Source organism: Balaenoptera borealis (genome assembly GCF_965194805.1).
Source record: "Balaenoptera borealis genome assembly, chromosome: 13".
Lineage (NCBI taxonomy): Eukaryota > Metazoa > Chordata > Mammalia > Artiodactyla > Balaenopteridae > Balaenoptera > Balaenoptera borealis.
The window spans coordinates 4,563,461-4,579,668 of record NC_138870.1 but is presented as its reverse complement, the minus strand read 5'-3'; the positions used below and the strand labels follow the sequence as shown (position 1 = coordinate 4,579,668).

Below are 16,208 nucleotides of genomic sequence, written 5' to 3'. Positions count from 1 at the left end.
TTACTTGTTAGAATGGATTGCATTTCTCTGCCCAGAAGAGATACAGGTTTGAGATGAATTTTAGATGTTTTGAGAACAAAAATGCTACTCATTTTTGAATCTTCTGTTTTTGCCGTAGCTGTGCAACCAAGCTGGAGGAAAAGAAAGTGCAAGGAACTCCCACCAGACTGAAACCCTTTTTGTTTCTTGCATGTCACAGAGCCTTCATTCTGTTCCTGAGGAAGAAATAGTATCCTGAAGGATTCCCAAAAAGCTGGACAATTAGGTAAATATTTTTGCTCAAAAAACATGCCATTTGGTACCACTTTCCTTGATAAATTATCTTTCCCCTGTCAAAAAGGGAGCAAAAAAAAAAAAAAAAGCAACAAAAGTAACCTTTCTCCTGAGATGAAATCATAATGAATAGAAAGATACAATTGGGTTTTTATAGTGTTACAACAGTTAAGCATACTAGAGCTTGAAGTCGTTAAGCTTTTTCCATCATATTTTAAACTTTTCTAAAAATAAAAAAATAGAGCTCAGGGTAACATCTGTTCTTTAAAAGGATACCCTGATATTGAGGAAGGAAATGAGACAGTTGGTCCCTAATCATGTTGCCTTAATAGTTGTAAAAGTCACACTTTTACAAAAGGGATATGCATTATCCTAACCAGCTTCATGCGGAGTTAGCATAATGGCCATGATGTAAGACAAGCTTCATGGAAAAACTGTCTCCACTGTTTTCCCCTTATTTCTAAATGCACTTGATCAGTATGATACACTACAGTTGATCAGAGCAGACCTTTAGATAAACAACTGACCATGGAGGTAACATTATGGCTGTAAACCACATGTACTTGTGTCTACTCAATCTTTTACACCATATGATTCATTCATTCATTCATTCATTCACTCAGTACACATGTGTTGAGTGCATTGTATGGAGAAGAAATAACTTAGCCTAGAGGATCTGAAGCCAACTTCCCAGGTGAAACGGTTTTTGATCAAGGTCTTGGAGATTACACATGTGGCAGAGTGGCCATCCTGACAGAAGAAACAGCACATATAAATACGCAGAAGAATGAGAGCACGTGCTATGTTCAGGAAGCAGCAGTTAACTTCAAGTGGGCAGAGTCCAGGACGCCCGCAGTGGAGTGGACTGCATCTGGATTGCAAAAGACCTTGAGTGCCAGCCCAAGGGGTTTCTATTTTACATTTTAAGAAAAAGGTGATATGAAATGGCCCTCCAGTCAAGTAGGCTCCCCTTCATTTCATATTTCTCCATATTCCCTGTGCTCTAAGCACAAAGCAATGAAAGACAAAGTATAAAAAGAAAAAACAAACCTGAAAAGATATAGCCAAACTCAAAAAGAAGAAAAAATATCTTTATGGATCACTCAAAGCAGTGAGGAGGGATGAAACCATGGCCTTGCAGGCCACAGCAGAAAGGAGCCTGGCTCTTTTGGGGTAACAGAAGCTAAGTGTCCACGCGAAGGATGGTGGAAGCAGGCTAACTGTCCGAAGACGGGGTCTGACTCTCCCAGAAGATGTAGGATGAGGGAGGTGGGACCCAGGCTCCCAACAAGGAACTGATCCAGGTTCTGTGAGTGACTCTGCAATGTTCTTATTCTCACTGTGGGGCAGGAGACCCCAGAAAACCATCGTAAACCTGGCTATGGACTGAGGGCGCGGGGTGCTGGGTGGAAGCATCCACAAAGCTTTTCAAGTGGATGCAAGAGAGAGGGAACAAAACAAAAAGCCTCCCGTATAAAGTGAGCCTGCAAACTTTCCAGAATATACATAAGAAATGAGTGCTAAGAAAAACAATCAACAGAATCAATAATTCACGCCAACTGAAAATAATTTTACAAAGCAGTCTGATGAAGGCTTAAATAGAAAATTTAAGATAATCAAAGAGATGAAAAAGAAATTTCATTCATTAAAAATAAACAAAATAAGATAATAAGAACTCATAATTCTGTACTTGTAGTTGGATTAAAGGCAACAACTGAAAGCAGAGATTATCAAAATGAATGAGAGAGAAAGAGAAAGAGATCCAACCATATACTAGTGACAGGAAAAATACACCTGAAACAGTATCAATCCAAAAGACTGAAAACAAAGGGTGGGCAAGAGAGAAGACAGATCATTCAAATTCCAAAAGAACGTTGAGCAGCAATATTAATATCAGACAAAATGGAATTTATGGCAAAAAAATAAGGAAAAAGAGAGACACCATATAGTAAAAAATGAGTCATCTGCCAAGATGATGTAGCAACCATGACTTGGCATACACTGAACAACATGGCTTCAAATGATATAAAAGGGGGAAACTGATCATTTTATACAAATAATAGGAGATTTTTAACATTCTTCCAATAGAAAATGATGAATCGTAAAAAAAAACTTTGTAAGACTATAGAATATTTGAAGAAAATATATGTAAATTTATTTAACAGCTTTATACAGAACCCCCCCACAATAAATAAAGATTATAATTGATTTTCATGTTAACATGGAACATTTGCAAACTTGACCATGTCACAAAGAAGATTTTGACAATTTTCCAAGAATCTATATCATACATATTTTCTGATCACTATGCAATTAAATTCGATACCTACAAGCCAGGGAAAGAGGTTTTTGTTTTGTTTTGTTTTTTCGGTTTTTTTTTTTTTTTTTTTTTTTTAGTAAGTGGAGAATAAAGCATGTTTGGTAGCTTAAAAATGCTCTCCTAAATAACTTTTGGGTTCAAGAAGAAATCATAAAGTCCAAAATAGTTTAAACTAAGAAAAAAGGAAAGGATCACATAAACACATGTGATGCAGTTAGCGTAGACTTATAAGGTTCAATTAAGACCTAAATTTAATTTATAAAAAGAAAGAAAGGTAAAAAGTAAATGAGTCTACAGTCAATTCAAGAAGCAAGGGGGGTAAAAAACAGGAAGACCCTAAAAAGAGAAGGAAGGAAAATATAAGGGTGAGCTAGAAAACTAACAATACAAAAGATCAATAAAATTAAAATTTGATTTTTTGAATAAAAGAAAATAGTCTAGTAAGCATAATAAAGAAAAAGGCATGAATAAACAATACCAAGAATAAAAAGGGGAACAGAACTATATTGCCTTAGAAGGGATGTTAAACAGATCATAAGAGAAAATGATACATTTATGCAAATAAAATGGAAAATTCAGAAGAAAGGATTAAGATTTTTTTTTACAATGGAATAAAGGGAGAATGAATACCAGGGTGAAATTAGCAATCTGAGCCATACTTTCTAGGCCTAGTTTATTAAGTTTTTAAAAAATTCGTTAAGTCAATGATAAATTTTATTGAATGTTTTTTCTTCATCCCTCGAGAAAAGCATACAGTTTTACCCTTTACATTCAGACGGCAGCACAGCATGATAAGAAGAACCTGGATGTCTGAGATGTCCCAAACGGATTGGATTTCTTGAGCATGAAAAATAAATTTCTATCTTGTTTAATCCACTGCCACTTAGTCTTTTTGTGTTACTCTCAGCCAAGCCTAATCCCAACTGACAGGAAAAAGGAACACGTTAACCTAGTAAAGAATATGTATTAAAATATATTACAGCACAGAAACGAAGACCCAACACAGCCAAAAATAAATATAAATAAATAAATAAATTTGAAATATATTACAAAATCACATCTAGTGGCAAAGTAATGTGAGCTGGGCCCCTGGAGTTTTGCCTTGCAGGGGTCCTGAGAAGTGGAACTCAATAAGCACCCATGTCCAAGTCAGGGGGAAACAGAACTGCTCACTCTGACTGCTTCTTTTCAGTCCTGTACCAGAAGTCTTAGCTAATACAATCAGATACAGAATTTAAAAGCAAAAAGAAAACGGTCTTTATTAGCAGATGATATGATAGTCTGTAAGAAATTTTATAGAGAAACTTTTGGAATGAATAAGAGTGATCACTAAGCTGGATGTAAGACCAACAAACAAATCAGTAGCCTACCTAATCACCAGTCTTAGACAATTAGGAATGTAATTTTTTAAAATGTCTTATTCACAAAAATGAAGAAGGTGCTTGTGGAGAAGCAGATGGAATATTATTGAAGGAAATGAAAAAAGACATGGTATATTAATTAGGATGCTTTCACATGCAAGGAACACATGCCAACCAGAAATGTCTTAACTATGAGAATATTTATTATTTGGTGTAACAAGAAGTCCAGCACAGGCAGGTGCAGGTCAGTCCTGCAACGCAAAGATGTCATCAGATGCTCAGGATCTTTCCATCTTTCTGCGGCAGGGCTTCTACCCTCAGATTTGTCCTCTCATGGCTGCAGGTTGGTTGTATTAGCTACAGTCTACGTGTAAAGTCCCCTTCGTACAGCCTCATTCTGAAGGAAGTAAAAGAAGTATCTCTTCACACATCCGTGTTTATCAAACTGTTCTTGTAGAATGTCACCTCTAGTTGCACTCCCCGGGATTAAGTTGTGAGGTCATGCCTACCAGCAAGGGAGGCTGAGAAAGCATCTCATATTTTCAGTCTCTATCGTGGGAAGTGTGTTCTTCCAATAAGAAAGGGGATGGGGTGGGGCAGGTTACTGAGGAAGAGGCCACCCCCAAATAAATGGATGGAGAGACCCGATAGCATTCGTGCTCTTCCAATTTAAGTCTATGAATTCAGGGCAATTACAATCAAAATGGAAATGAGTTTTTTCCCAGGCACTTGAAAAGCTTATACAAAAATTAATATGGGAGGGAAAAAGGGGCCAAGAATAGCTCAGACAATTTTGGAAGGGAAAAAAATTGGGGACACGTGCCCAACTAGAGATCGAAATACCTTGTAAAGCCATAGTAACTAAAGGTGAGAACACTTATGACAACACCCACTTCACAAAACTGTTACAAGAATCACGTTATAAGGTCTACGTGAAAAAGGCTTTGTTGACTGTAAAATGCTGTCTAGATGTGAGCCGGTACAGAGGACAAAGATGTGTGTTGCATCTCTGAGCTACAACTCTTCCTCCAGCAGTAAAATTAATGACATCGACTTCTTTACTCCCTATCTGCCATAAATTCTTCCTGTGAGTGGGCTCAAAGGAGGGTAAGAAAGAAGCATGAAATCTTCCAGTTGGAGGGAATCTTGGAGGTTATTATTTCAGTCTCCCACTCAGCGGAGGAGTCCTATCTACAAATTCCGGCACCAGGTGGCCATCCTGTCTTGGCTTGAACACTTTCCGTGATGGAGGGGTTACTTCCTCTCAAAGCATCTCGGTCCTTGGGCAGGCAGCAGTGACAGTTAGAGATGGAGCTGAAATCAGACTCCCTCCAACCTTTTTCCACTTGTCTTAGTTCAACCTTCGGGAACGACACAAAACGAATTCACTCCCGTCCACCCTTGACAGCAAATCAAGGGTTTGAAGATGGCCATCAGGGCCTTTCCCTGGGATAAACATGCTCAGCTTTTTAACTGTCCCTCTAAGAACTTTCCCTAAACAGGCTGGCCTCCCTGGGGTGCCCACTCCTTGGTCAATATCCTTTTCAAATCTGGTGCCACCTCCCTGCCACCGCCTCCAAATGGAAACAGCTTAAATGTCCACGAGTGAGTCAATTTAAACAAATTAAGGCATGTGCATATGATAATGGGTGGTGTGACTGTTAAAACTGTGTTTTCAAAGAATATATAATGAGTTGGGGGGAGGAATTCAGGATATGATGTTAATTTAAAAAAGAAAAAAATTTCCCTCCGTATTCCTCTATCTCACACACAAAAAAACTTGAAGGACACATGCGAAAACGATACCAGTAGTTATCACTAAATGGTGACAGTTAGATCATTTTTGTTTTCTTCTTTTCACCTTTCTACATTTGTAGGTTTTCTACCGTGACTATACTTTTCTTTTGTAATTAAAAAAAAAAAAATTACAGAGGCCCACAAAGCTGAATGTGAAGGAGAAGCGTGGTGCCTGGGACAAACCCAGATGCTCTGAGGCGGGCAGCCAACCAGGTGCGCACCATCTTGTCATGTGGCCATGACAAGCATTAGTTTTTTGGAGCCATGTCAGAAATTTGTCAGAAAATTGAGCTTTCTGTTAACTAAAATCCTCAAGACTTCTTTTTTTTCACATGAACTCTCGTCAATAGTTTGAATAACTGAGTCTTTTTTTTTTTTTAATCAAAATGAAAATCTTTCATTTTCCCCCATTAAATTCCGTGTGTTTGTTTTGGCTCCTTGCTTAGCAAACCGTATCCTGTTTCTGCCATGCTGTGTATTACTTATATGTTTCCATTTTGTGTCAGCCCTCATTTATATGTTGGCCTACCGTTCATGTCATTGAAAGATATTTAACAGAACCGGTCCCCACAGAAGGATCAGAGGCATCTTGTGCTGTACACCTTTTTTTGGATGACTTGGCTCAATCATCCAGTGCTTTCTGGATACAGTGGGTTGCCTAGTTGTGCCTTTACCCAGCTGGAGATCATCTCTTCCTTATCTATTCATCTTACCATGAGAAACTTTGCCCAAACCCCTGCTGAAAGATTCAGTACCTCTGGGACAACCTGGTGATTTTTGATAACCTTTCAAGAAAGAAAAAAATATGAAATGATGTTAGTATGATGTGGTTTGTTGTATACAAACTTGTGCTGGCTTTTTGAGATTTCTGCTTCCTTTTTGAAGCGATTACAATCTAACTGTTTAATAAGCCAGGTTAAGGTTCGCTGGGGATCAAAGTTAAACTCAACGATGCAAACTTTCCGGAACCTACATATTCCCCCTTTTGATAACTCGGACCGTTTCCCATCACTAATCCTTTGGCATCACTCCTGAGATTCCTGCAAGATTGCAGACAATGGTTCTGTGATGAAACCTACAAGTTCTGTCATCCCCAGGGATGAGATTTGTCAGGACCTGGAGACCTGAGCTTATTTAAAGAGGCCAGGTATTTACTTCCTGCAGAGCTTCACACCTAGGGCTGTAGTTTCCTTTTAACCATGTTGAAGATCCCTCTTGGAGATAGAGGAGATGACAGCTACTTAGGAGTGGAGCAACTCTGCTTTGTATCTGTCATCTTCTAGCGTAACACCATCTGCCCCTGGCCCTTCCCTATTCTCCCAGCTCAAAGCACACTCACACAAAGCTCTTTTAGCTGTTCCGGAGCATTTTTTGCAAGTCTCAGCTAGATTCTGAGCCCCAGCCTTGCTAACACGATGGCTACAAACCCATGACACTCTTTGCTGTTCTCTTGTTCTGTGCTCCTCCCTTGCACTGTTGTAAAGGCTCTTTGAGAACCTGAGGCTGCTGGAGGGCTTCCTTCGCTGGCTCTGAGTCTTCCCTTTGCTTCATTGTCGGGATCGAGATTTCTGTTTGCACCGTTTGAGTTTAACTTTGATCCCCAGCAAACCTTAACCTGGGTTATTAAAGAGTTAGATTGCAATCGCTTCAAAAAGGAAACAGAAATCTCAATCCCGACAATGAAGCAAAGGGAGATTGTACTGTCAGAATTTAATTTCGGGAAGAATTTTTTTTTAAGTTGAAGGATAGTTGATTTACAATGCTGTGTTAGTTTCAGGCGTACAGCAAAGTGATTCAGTTATATATATGTATATATATACATATATATATTCTTTTTCAGATTCTTTTCCATTATAGTTCATTATAAGATATTGAATACAGTTCCCTGTGCTATGCAATAGGTCCTTGTTGTTTATTTATTTTATATACAGCAGTGTGTATCTGCTAATCCCAAACTCCTAATTTATCCTTCCCGATCCCCTTTCCCCTTTGGTAACAATAAATTTGTTTTCTATGTCTGTGAGTCTATTTCTGTTTTATAAATAAGTTCACTTGTATCATTATTTTAGATTCCACATATAAGTGATATCATATGATATTTGTCTTTCTCTGACTTTACTTCACTTAGTATGAAAATCTCTAGGCCCATCCATGTTGCTGCAAATGGCATTATTTCATTCTTTTTTATGTATATATAGTAGTATTCCACTGTATATACATCTTCTTTATCCATTCATCTGTTGATGGATTTTTAGGTTGCAGGAAGAATGTTTCTTTAGTACATCCTCTGTCCTCTTATCCTTTAAACAACAAAACACCAACATAATAGAATAAAACACAATAACAACAGCAACCAAAAAGCTCCTGTTTAGGCTTGCTTCTCATCACGGATGCAAACGAGGTCTGATAAGACACTGGAAGTGGGCATTTAGGCTCCTCGTGGTCCATTTTCTTAGAAAAACATATGACAAATGATGAAAAATGTTGCTTAACTTGCTTCAAATACGCATGTGGAGGAGCTATTCTTTCCTGTTTATTGTGCAGTGAGAAAGAGGGGAGAGGAGAGATGGAGAAAGAAGGGAAATTCGTATTGAGTACCAACCAGGTGGTTTCATTTAATCTTCATATCAATCCTGGAAGCACCATCCCAATTTTAAAGGTGGAAAAAAATGAAGCTCAGGTTAAGTAACTTGAAATAACTTTGTTCGTGGTCCAAAAGGTAGAGCCAAGGGTTGAACTCAGAATCAATATGATTCTGCCGCTCATGCTTTTTTCTACATAACAGGTTGTAGGTAAGCAGCTCACAGGACAATCCAGCCCAGAGATGTGTTTTTTGGACCACACTGTATTTTAAAATTTTTGAATATATTACCAACATTTACAATGTAGGAGATTTTACATCAAATTCCAGATTTCCAGCTTCTTCTGAAAATCTCTGGACCCACATTTCTCCCCATGGCGACCACTGGCCAAGCTGAATAATGGCGATCCCTTTAGAGAGACCATGCCCCCTCCAGGTTGCCATAATCTCCGATTCTATCCTCATTTACATCCTCTACTTGGTCCTGCTGGTATTTGCATTTGCAATGCCCTAGGCCGTGCTGATGCTCTACTGGTTTTCCTGGTTTCAGAGAGAAAGGCTGCTGCCATATGCAAAAGAAGGGAGCAAAGGATATGAAAATCACAGATATGTCTCTTACACTCAATTCAGCCTCATTATTGCCCTGGAAAGGGGGCTCCCAGAAACTCAACATGTCCCCAAAAGAATGTGCTTGTTTTCCTTAGTTTGTCCCAGGCTCTGTTCCCAGTTATGTACTCAACTCTCTGTACTGTTTCTTAAACCACAGTGTCTAATAAGAGTATCATTTAAGACTTTGTAACCTCCAACAGTGGGCAAAAGAGTTTGTTCCTGTGACTGTTTAAACGGGGGTCTCAGGCATGATCAAGCTCTGTGCTGTCCCAGAATCTCTGGCTAAGCCCACCCTCACAGCTGGATGCTACGGACAGAACAGTAAAAATGTACGTAGGATAAATAGGCCAGACAGTGGGGAGAACCAGGCTGGGGATCAAGAACCTGTTTCCTGCTCTTGGTCCTGTTCTTATAAGGACACCAGAGTGTAGGCTATTACAATAATACAGACCTGAGGAGGTAAGTCCAAAACTGGGGCTAGTAAGTTTGAATGACAAATGTAGGGGGAAATATGAAAATCATTTTGAAGGGAGAAATTCATTCATTCATTCAGTCATTTGACACATATGTATTATGTGTCCACTACCTGTCAGACACATTTTAGGCCATGAGGATTCAGAAGTGAATGAGACAGACAGAAATTCCTGCCATCATGGAGCTTACTTTTTTATAGGGAAAGACAGACCATAAACAACCAAACAAATAAGACTAAAAAGGAAATATGTATAATGTCAGTTGATGATAAGGCTGTGGAAAAACTCAAGCAGAGGAAGGGAGTTAGGGAGCTTTGAGACTGCCAAGGGGGATATTTAAATAGAGTGTAGTCCGAGCTCAGAATTAATGCGGGTTCGGTTCCAGACCACAGCAATAAAGTGAGGATCGCAATAAAGCAAGTCCCATGAAGTTTTTGGTGTCCCAGTGCATAGGAAAGTTCTGTTCACACTATATTGTAGACGATTAAGTGTGCAATAGCATTATGTCTAGAAAAACAATGTACAGACATTCATTAAAAAATACTTTATTCCTAAAAGGTGCTAACCATCATCTGAGCCTTCGGCAAGTTGCATTCTTCTTGCAATGGTAACCTCGAAGATCATGGATCACAGGTCAACCACCACAAATATAATAATGATAAAGTTTGAAATACTACGAGAATTACCCAGATGTGGCACGGAGACATGAAGTGAGCAAATGCTGTCGGGAGAATGGTGCCGACAGACTTGGTTGACGCAGCGTTGCCACCAACCTTCAATTTGTGAAAAATGCAGTATCTGTGAAGAGCGATAAAGCAAAGCATAATACAATGAGGTCTGCCTGTAATTGGAGCCTCTCCACCAGGAAGATGATATTTGGATAGAGACCTTGAAGGGAGTCAGGAAGCAAGCCCTGTAGGTATCTGGGGAGAACCCCGTACAGACCTGGAAGTGGGACCAGGGCCAGCGTGTGTTTGAGGAGGAGCGGAGCCCGGGTAGCTGGAGAGGAGCAGTCAAGGGAGAGAGTGGTTGGAAAAGGGGTGGACGGGCCACGTGGCCCCAGGCCATGGAGGGGCTTGCAGGTCAGTGTCAACACTCGATTTTTGCTCTGATTGTCCTGGGAGGCAGGGAGGTGACATGATCAGACTTACATTTTAACGGGATCACTCTGAGAGCTCTGCTGAGAATAGTGTAGGCAACACGGTAGAAGCAGGGAGTCCGGTTAGGAGGCTATTACACAGTGGATGGTCTAGGGAGCAGCCTTGGAAGAGGTGAGATGTGGTTATAGTGTGTACATATTTTGAAGGTAAAGAGAGTAGGATTTGCAGAAGAATTAAAGTAGAGTATGGGGGGGGGAGAGGAACAGAGAGGAAGGGAGGGAGGGAAGGAAGGAAGGAGGGAGAAAGAAAGGAAAGAAAGAAAAGGAAGGAAGAAAGAAAGAAAAAGGAAAGAAAGGAAGAAAGAAAAGAAAGAAAGGAAAGAAAAAGAGAAAAAAGAAAGAAAAGAAAGAAAGAAAGAAAAGAAAGAAGAAAGAAACTCTAAGATTCTCCCCTGAGCAACCAGAAGGAGGCCATTCACTGAGTTAGGGAACGTGGTGGGAAGAGCAGGCTTTGGTAAGCAAGACCAGGAGTTAGTTTGCGGTATATTCAGATGCCCATTAAACAGTGAAGTAGAGACCGTGAATAGGAAATTTGCATGTACATGCATGATTATAAATGAGGGTATCACAAGCGTATTGATTATATTTAAGACCATCGACTGGATGAGCTCACGAAGGAAGAGGGAGTACTTAGGAAAGGGGAGAGGACCGGGGACTGGGCCTTGGGCGTTCTGATACTGAGAAGCAGGAAAGATGCTAGAGTCAGCAAAGGAGACAGAAAAGGGGTGTCCAGGAAGCAAGACTGACGATCCGAAGAGGAAAGTACGTTAAGGAAGAATGGGGTGATCAGCTCTGTCAGACGCCGCCCCGGGGCCCCGGGTGAGGAGGCCTGGGAGTGGCCCTCGGCTGTGTGGCGGACGGGTCGCTGTGATCTGGGTAAGGACAGCTTCGGCAGTGGTGGGATGTGTGGGAGGGACCTGGACAGTGGGCGGGGCCATGAAATCCTAGATAGAATGAGTTCAACAGAACGGCGGAGGGAAGACTGGAGAGTGTGAGTATGAAAACCATTTCAAGGAGTTTTGCCGCGAAGGGAAGGAGAGAAGCGAGCAGGACATGGTGGAGGAGAAAGTGGGGTTAGAGGAGGTTTCCTGTGTGTGTTTGTTTCTAAGGCGGGAGCAGGTCTGAACGCTCGTGAGGCAGAGCCAGTGGAGCCTGGGGTGGGGGGCGAGGGGAGAACTGCTGGGCCAGTGAGTGGATTTGAGGGCTGGGATCCCGCACACACGTGGGGAGCAGGCCAGCCCATCCCTGGGGATGGTATAAAGGCAGAGACAGATAGGCTGGTACACGGGGTGACCGGAGCTTCTATAGCCAGGCTGGTCACCAGGCTGAACATGGGGCCTGCAGGGAGGGGACCACTCAGGAGCCAGGACCAAAGGCCCATGGAGAGGGTGGTAAGGGGAGACGTCTTTAGTTCCAGTAACTGAATCTAGAGGACAGACCTTTAAACCATGAGACACAGGAGAGCTGGGAGTCACAAAGAAATGAAGACTGTGGAAGCTTCCATCAGAGCCTGAAAACCTGGGACAGGTGAACCCTCTGAGAAAGAGGGCAGCAGAGGAGCCTGGGCCAAGGGGGCGCCTTGCAGGAACCCCCCACTCAGGGAGCCATGTGTGTCTGTGTGTGTGTCTGTGTCTGTGTCTGTGTGTGTGCGCACGTACTGGGGTGGAAGAGGAAGCAAAGAGCCTTGCTTTGTCGGTTCAAACTTGCTTTCTTGCCTGAAGAAGTGGAGACAACGGAGCCTGCAAAGGAGTGGAGAGCATCGCTTGAAGGAGGGAGCTGCCAACTGGGCCACCAGCCTCCGGAGGCCACGCAGAAGGGGATGGTGGCTTAGAAAGTCTCCAGATTGAGAAGAAGAAGGCCCCCGGCTTTCGAGGGAAGAGCTGCAGTAGAGGAAGGTGGGCAGATGCCAGTCGCGGGGGCTTAAGATGTGATTACAGGGCAAAGTGGAGCCAGCAGGTGGGTGGGAGGTTCCACGTGTTGAAGTGGTGTCCCTACCAAATGAGCAAACAGAGGAAAAGCCATACGGTGCCTCCAAGGACCAAGCAAGACATTTTAAGGGAGTGGGAGGATGGCATCAGGAAAGGGACCCTTGGAGAGGGCGAGATGGTGGAGATGGCGGTCACCACGCCCACACGCGGCCCAGGGTGTTTCTGTCTGGGCTTCCTCCCAGCAGATCCGGCAGCTGCAGGACGTGTCCAGACCCTTCACTTGTCCCAGAGCCTCCCGGCAAGATGGTGCACAACAAGGACACGGGAAAAGGAGATGCACGGTGTCCTAACATCTCCCAGATCTGTCTGGGTGGGAGCCTCCACGGCTCGCACGAGACAGCGTGAAGCAGAAGGTATAGGTATCGGTCTTGTGTTGCTTTCCTCATTCTCTTTTTGACTTACTTTCCCCACTTGTCTCTAAGTCTGGATGCAAACGTGTGTCTCTGGGGTGGGGGGGGCCGTTCTAACAGAGCTCTATTCAACGTGAGAAGTCCGACAGTTTCCTCTTGCGGATGGTGACTTCAGGGCTGGACACTGCATCATTTGGGAAATAATAACACATTGTGCTTTGGGTCCTAAAGCATCCTCCTAGAACCACGTTATGAAGGCCTTCATGGACACGCACAGCCAAAACCTTTAGCCACAGTAGAACAGGACAGCTTCATGACCCCTCCTGCTATATACTCCTCTTACGCTCTTAGAGAAGGTCTTATTAAGCCTTTTAGAGCTAACGCACCAGTGAAAATTTTTACTCTGGGAGAGAACTTCTGTTTTTCTTATATTTTAAAGATACATGTACTTATTTTTTTATGCATTGATTAATATATTCATCAATACATTAAAGTGCAGAAAATAAAGTTTAAAAAAGATCACCTCTCCACTTAAGGGACCAGCCATTTTCACGTAATAAAACAGATATTGCCAATAGTACGTGAAATATGCCAATCTTGGGCCCCGTGCTTGATGTGCGTGATCAGATTTAATCTTCAGAACAAATTGATGAGGTACATAATTACTGTCCCTATTTTATAAATGCGGAAAAGGAGGCTCAGAGACATTCACCGGCCCAAGACCAAGAGCTGGTACAGGGCAGAGCCAGGGCCCCATGCCCCATCTGCTCCCCTGAACGCATGTTTCTACATCATTGGGATCCCCTGATGGGGTTTAATGAGCATTTGTTCACCACCGTGGTGATGAGGGGCTTCCCGGTGGGAGGAAATCCTGCAACCCATCCCTTCTCATCCTGCACTAGTGATGCGCTGGTTCCAAGAGGACCTGGACTACCTCCATTCCTGTCTCAGGAGAGCCTCTGGGGGTGGAAAGAGGCAGGAACGGAGCCTCCTGCTGGTGGGAGGCCGGCTGTGCAGATGCTCAGGGGCTCGCAAAGCAGCCCGGTCCTGTCCCGGGGCCCCTGGAAGCCTGACCTTGCCCTTCACTTGCTCAGGAGGAAGGAGGGGCTGATCTTACCCTCCTCCCTTGAAAGATCCAGCAGGGGAGTGGGAAGTATCAGAGACCAAGCTGGAAAGGAAGGGGAAAGACTGTGGGACAGCCGGGATCCAGGCAATGGGCTGCCTGGAATTTGCAGCCTGGAAAGCTGGGGGGATGAGGGTCAGGGGTTCAGGCGCGGGAGGGATAAGGCTGGCTTCCCAGGCGTAGGATTTCCCAGGGAAAGTACTTCCTTAGCTCCTAGTGACAAGGTTTGGGAACAGGAGGTGCTGTGGCTTAGGTGGTGTAATTTCTGGATGATTGTTACATGAAAGGGAGCCAGGGTGCAGGAGTTTATGTTCCCACGCCTGGCGACCCATCCAGCAACACATGTGGCCGGGCTGTTCCTTCACACACTTTTACTTTTGCTTTCCTGGAAGGAGTTCCAGTGTTATCATTATGTTTAACAGTTATAAACACTGCCATCTATTACGAGCTTACTAAGCACCGGTTTCACTTCTCTTTGCCTGGGAAATTTGCGTTTATCACCCCCAACCAGGGCAATGAAAGCACTGTACAAACACTGCTTTACAAGCTGGGAGTGACTTGTTCGTTTGCAGCTTCATTATAGCAGTAAGCGATGCGGGCCTCTCCGTCCCTGACTTCCCCTGGAGATGGAAGACTCCCCCCTAAGGCAGAGGTAGTGACCCCAGGGAAGTGAGAGAGCCTCTTCTGCCCCGTGTGGGGAGGTCTCAGGAGCGGGGAGGTAGTGTTTGCTAGTATGGCCCAGGCCAGTCCCCACAGGAAGAGAGATGTTCACTTCCTCCTAAGTTCTGGACTGTAGCCTCACTAATCACCGTCACAGCTCTCCTCATATCACAGTTTGTTTGGCAACCTCTCCCCCAAGACTGTGAACTTCTTGTAAGCAAAGTCTCTGAATCTTTTCTGTATCTCCGCATCCCTAACGCCATGTCTGCAGCAGGGTCTGGTCCCTGGGGAATGCCCAGTGCATGTGTTTCTGACATGCTTCCTGAGCATGTGAGTAGCTTATTTTTGGAAAGACTTTACTTTTCCTTTGTTACAATCTCATCACAAGTCTTTCCTCACAACTCTAGTACTTTTATGACAGTGGTGTGATCCTGAAGTGTTCTGTTAAGATTACTCACTACAGTTTACAACTTACTACGGACAAGTGTCTCACAAATGGGGTGCGGGGGAGAACCCATCCTGCCTTTCCATGTCCTAATGTCTTTGCACAATCCACGTCTGCTGGGATGTACACCTGGTGCTGATGTAGGACACACAGAAGTAGTTCTCCCTTAACTAAGAAATGTAACTATACTATTTATTAGGTAAGTATAAACCTGGCCTCCGACCCAAAGCTTTAGGTATAGGAAAGGTTGCACTAGCATAGGCACCAATGAGTCAGGCTCCATCCTGAACCAATTAGTAATTTTGTACATTCAGCAACTTTTCTCCAATCCCTAATCTGCACTGGCTTCCGGAAGAAAGTGAGCCAGTTTGGGCTTCATTATCAACTGTGTACTAGAATCCCTTTTTTGTCTTGAAATGTATCAAGAGGTCAAGAGTTCAACTACTGGAGCTCACCTTTCCTTGACTCCTAAGATGAAAAAGGCACTTCCCTGTGTTAGGGAATTTCCTCGATGTTCTTTTTTTTTTTTTTACAGCCTACAGGTTTTTTTTTTTTTTGGTTTTTAAAATTTAAAAAAATTTTTTTAACATCTTTATTGGAGTGTAATTGCTTTACAATGATGTGTTAGTTTCTGCTTTATAACAAAGTGAGTCAGATATCCCCATATCCCCTCCCTCTTGCGTCTCCCTCCCACCCTCCCTATCCCACCCCTCTAGGTGGTCACAAAGCACCGAGCTGATCCTGCTGTGCTATGCGGCTGCTTCCCACTAGCTATCTATTTTACATTTGGTAGTGTATATATGTCCACGCCACTCTTTCCCTTCGTCCCAGCTTACCCTTCCCCCTCCCCGTGTCCTCAGGTCCATTCTCTATGTCTGCGTCTTTATTCCTGTCCTGCCCCTAGGTTCTTCATAACCTTTTTTTTCTTTTTTTTGGATTCCATATATATGTGTTAGCATACGGTATTTGTTTCTGACTTACTTCACTCTGTATGACAGACTCTAGGTCCATCCACCTCACTACAAATAACTCAATTTCGTTTCTTTTTATGGCTGAGTAATATTCCATT

General features: G+C 43.0%; 1 long non-coding RNA gene across 3 annotated transcripts in view; it reads left to right on the top strand.

The window, feature by feature from the left end:
- LOC309610271 overlaps window positions 1-15,949 on the top strand; it is a 156,176-nt gene extending 140,227 nt beyond the window's left edge. The window contains exons 6-10 of one of the 3 annotated variants that reach the window (XR_014233809.1): window positions 200-265; window positions 9,973-11,449; window positions 12,295-12,468; window positions 12,747-12,914; window positions 13,032-15,949. This is a non-coding gene — a long non-coding RNA (uncharacterized lncRNA). Of the gene's footprint in view, window positions 1-199; window positions 3,471-9,972; window positions 11,450-12,294; window positions 12,469-12,746; window positions 12,915-13,031 lie in introns of those variants that run through there. The other 2 variants (XR_014233810.1, XR_014233811.1) reach the window with 2 other exon arrangements.
- Window positions 15,950-16,208: the final 259 nt, after the last annotated feature.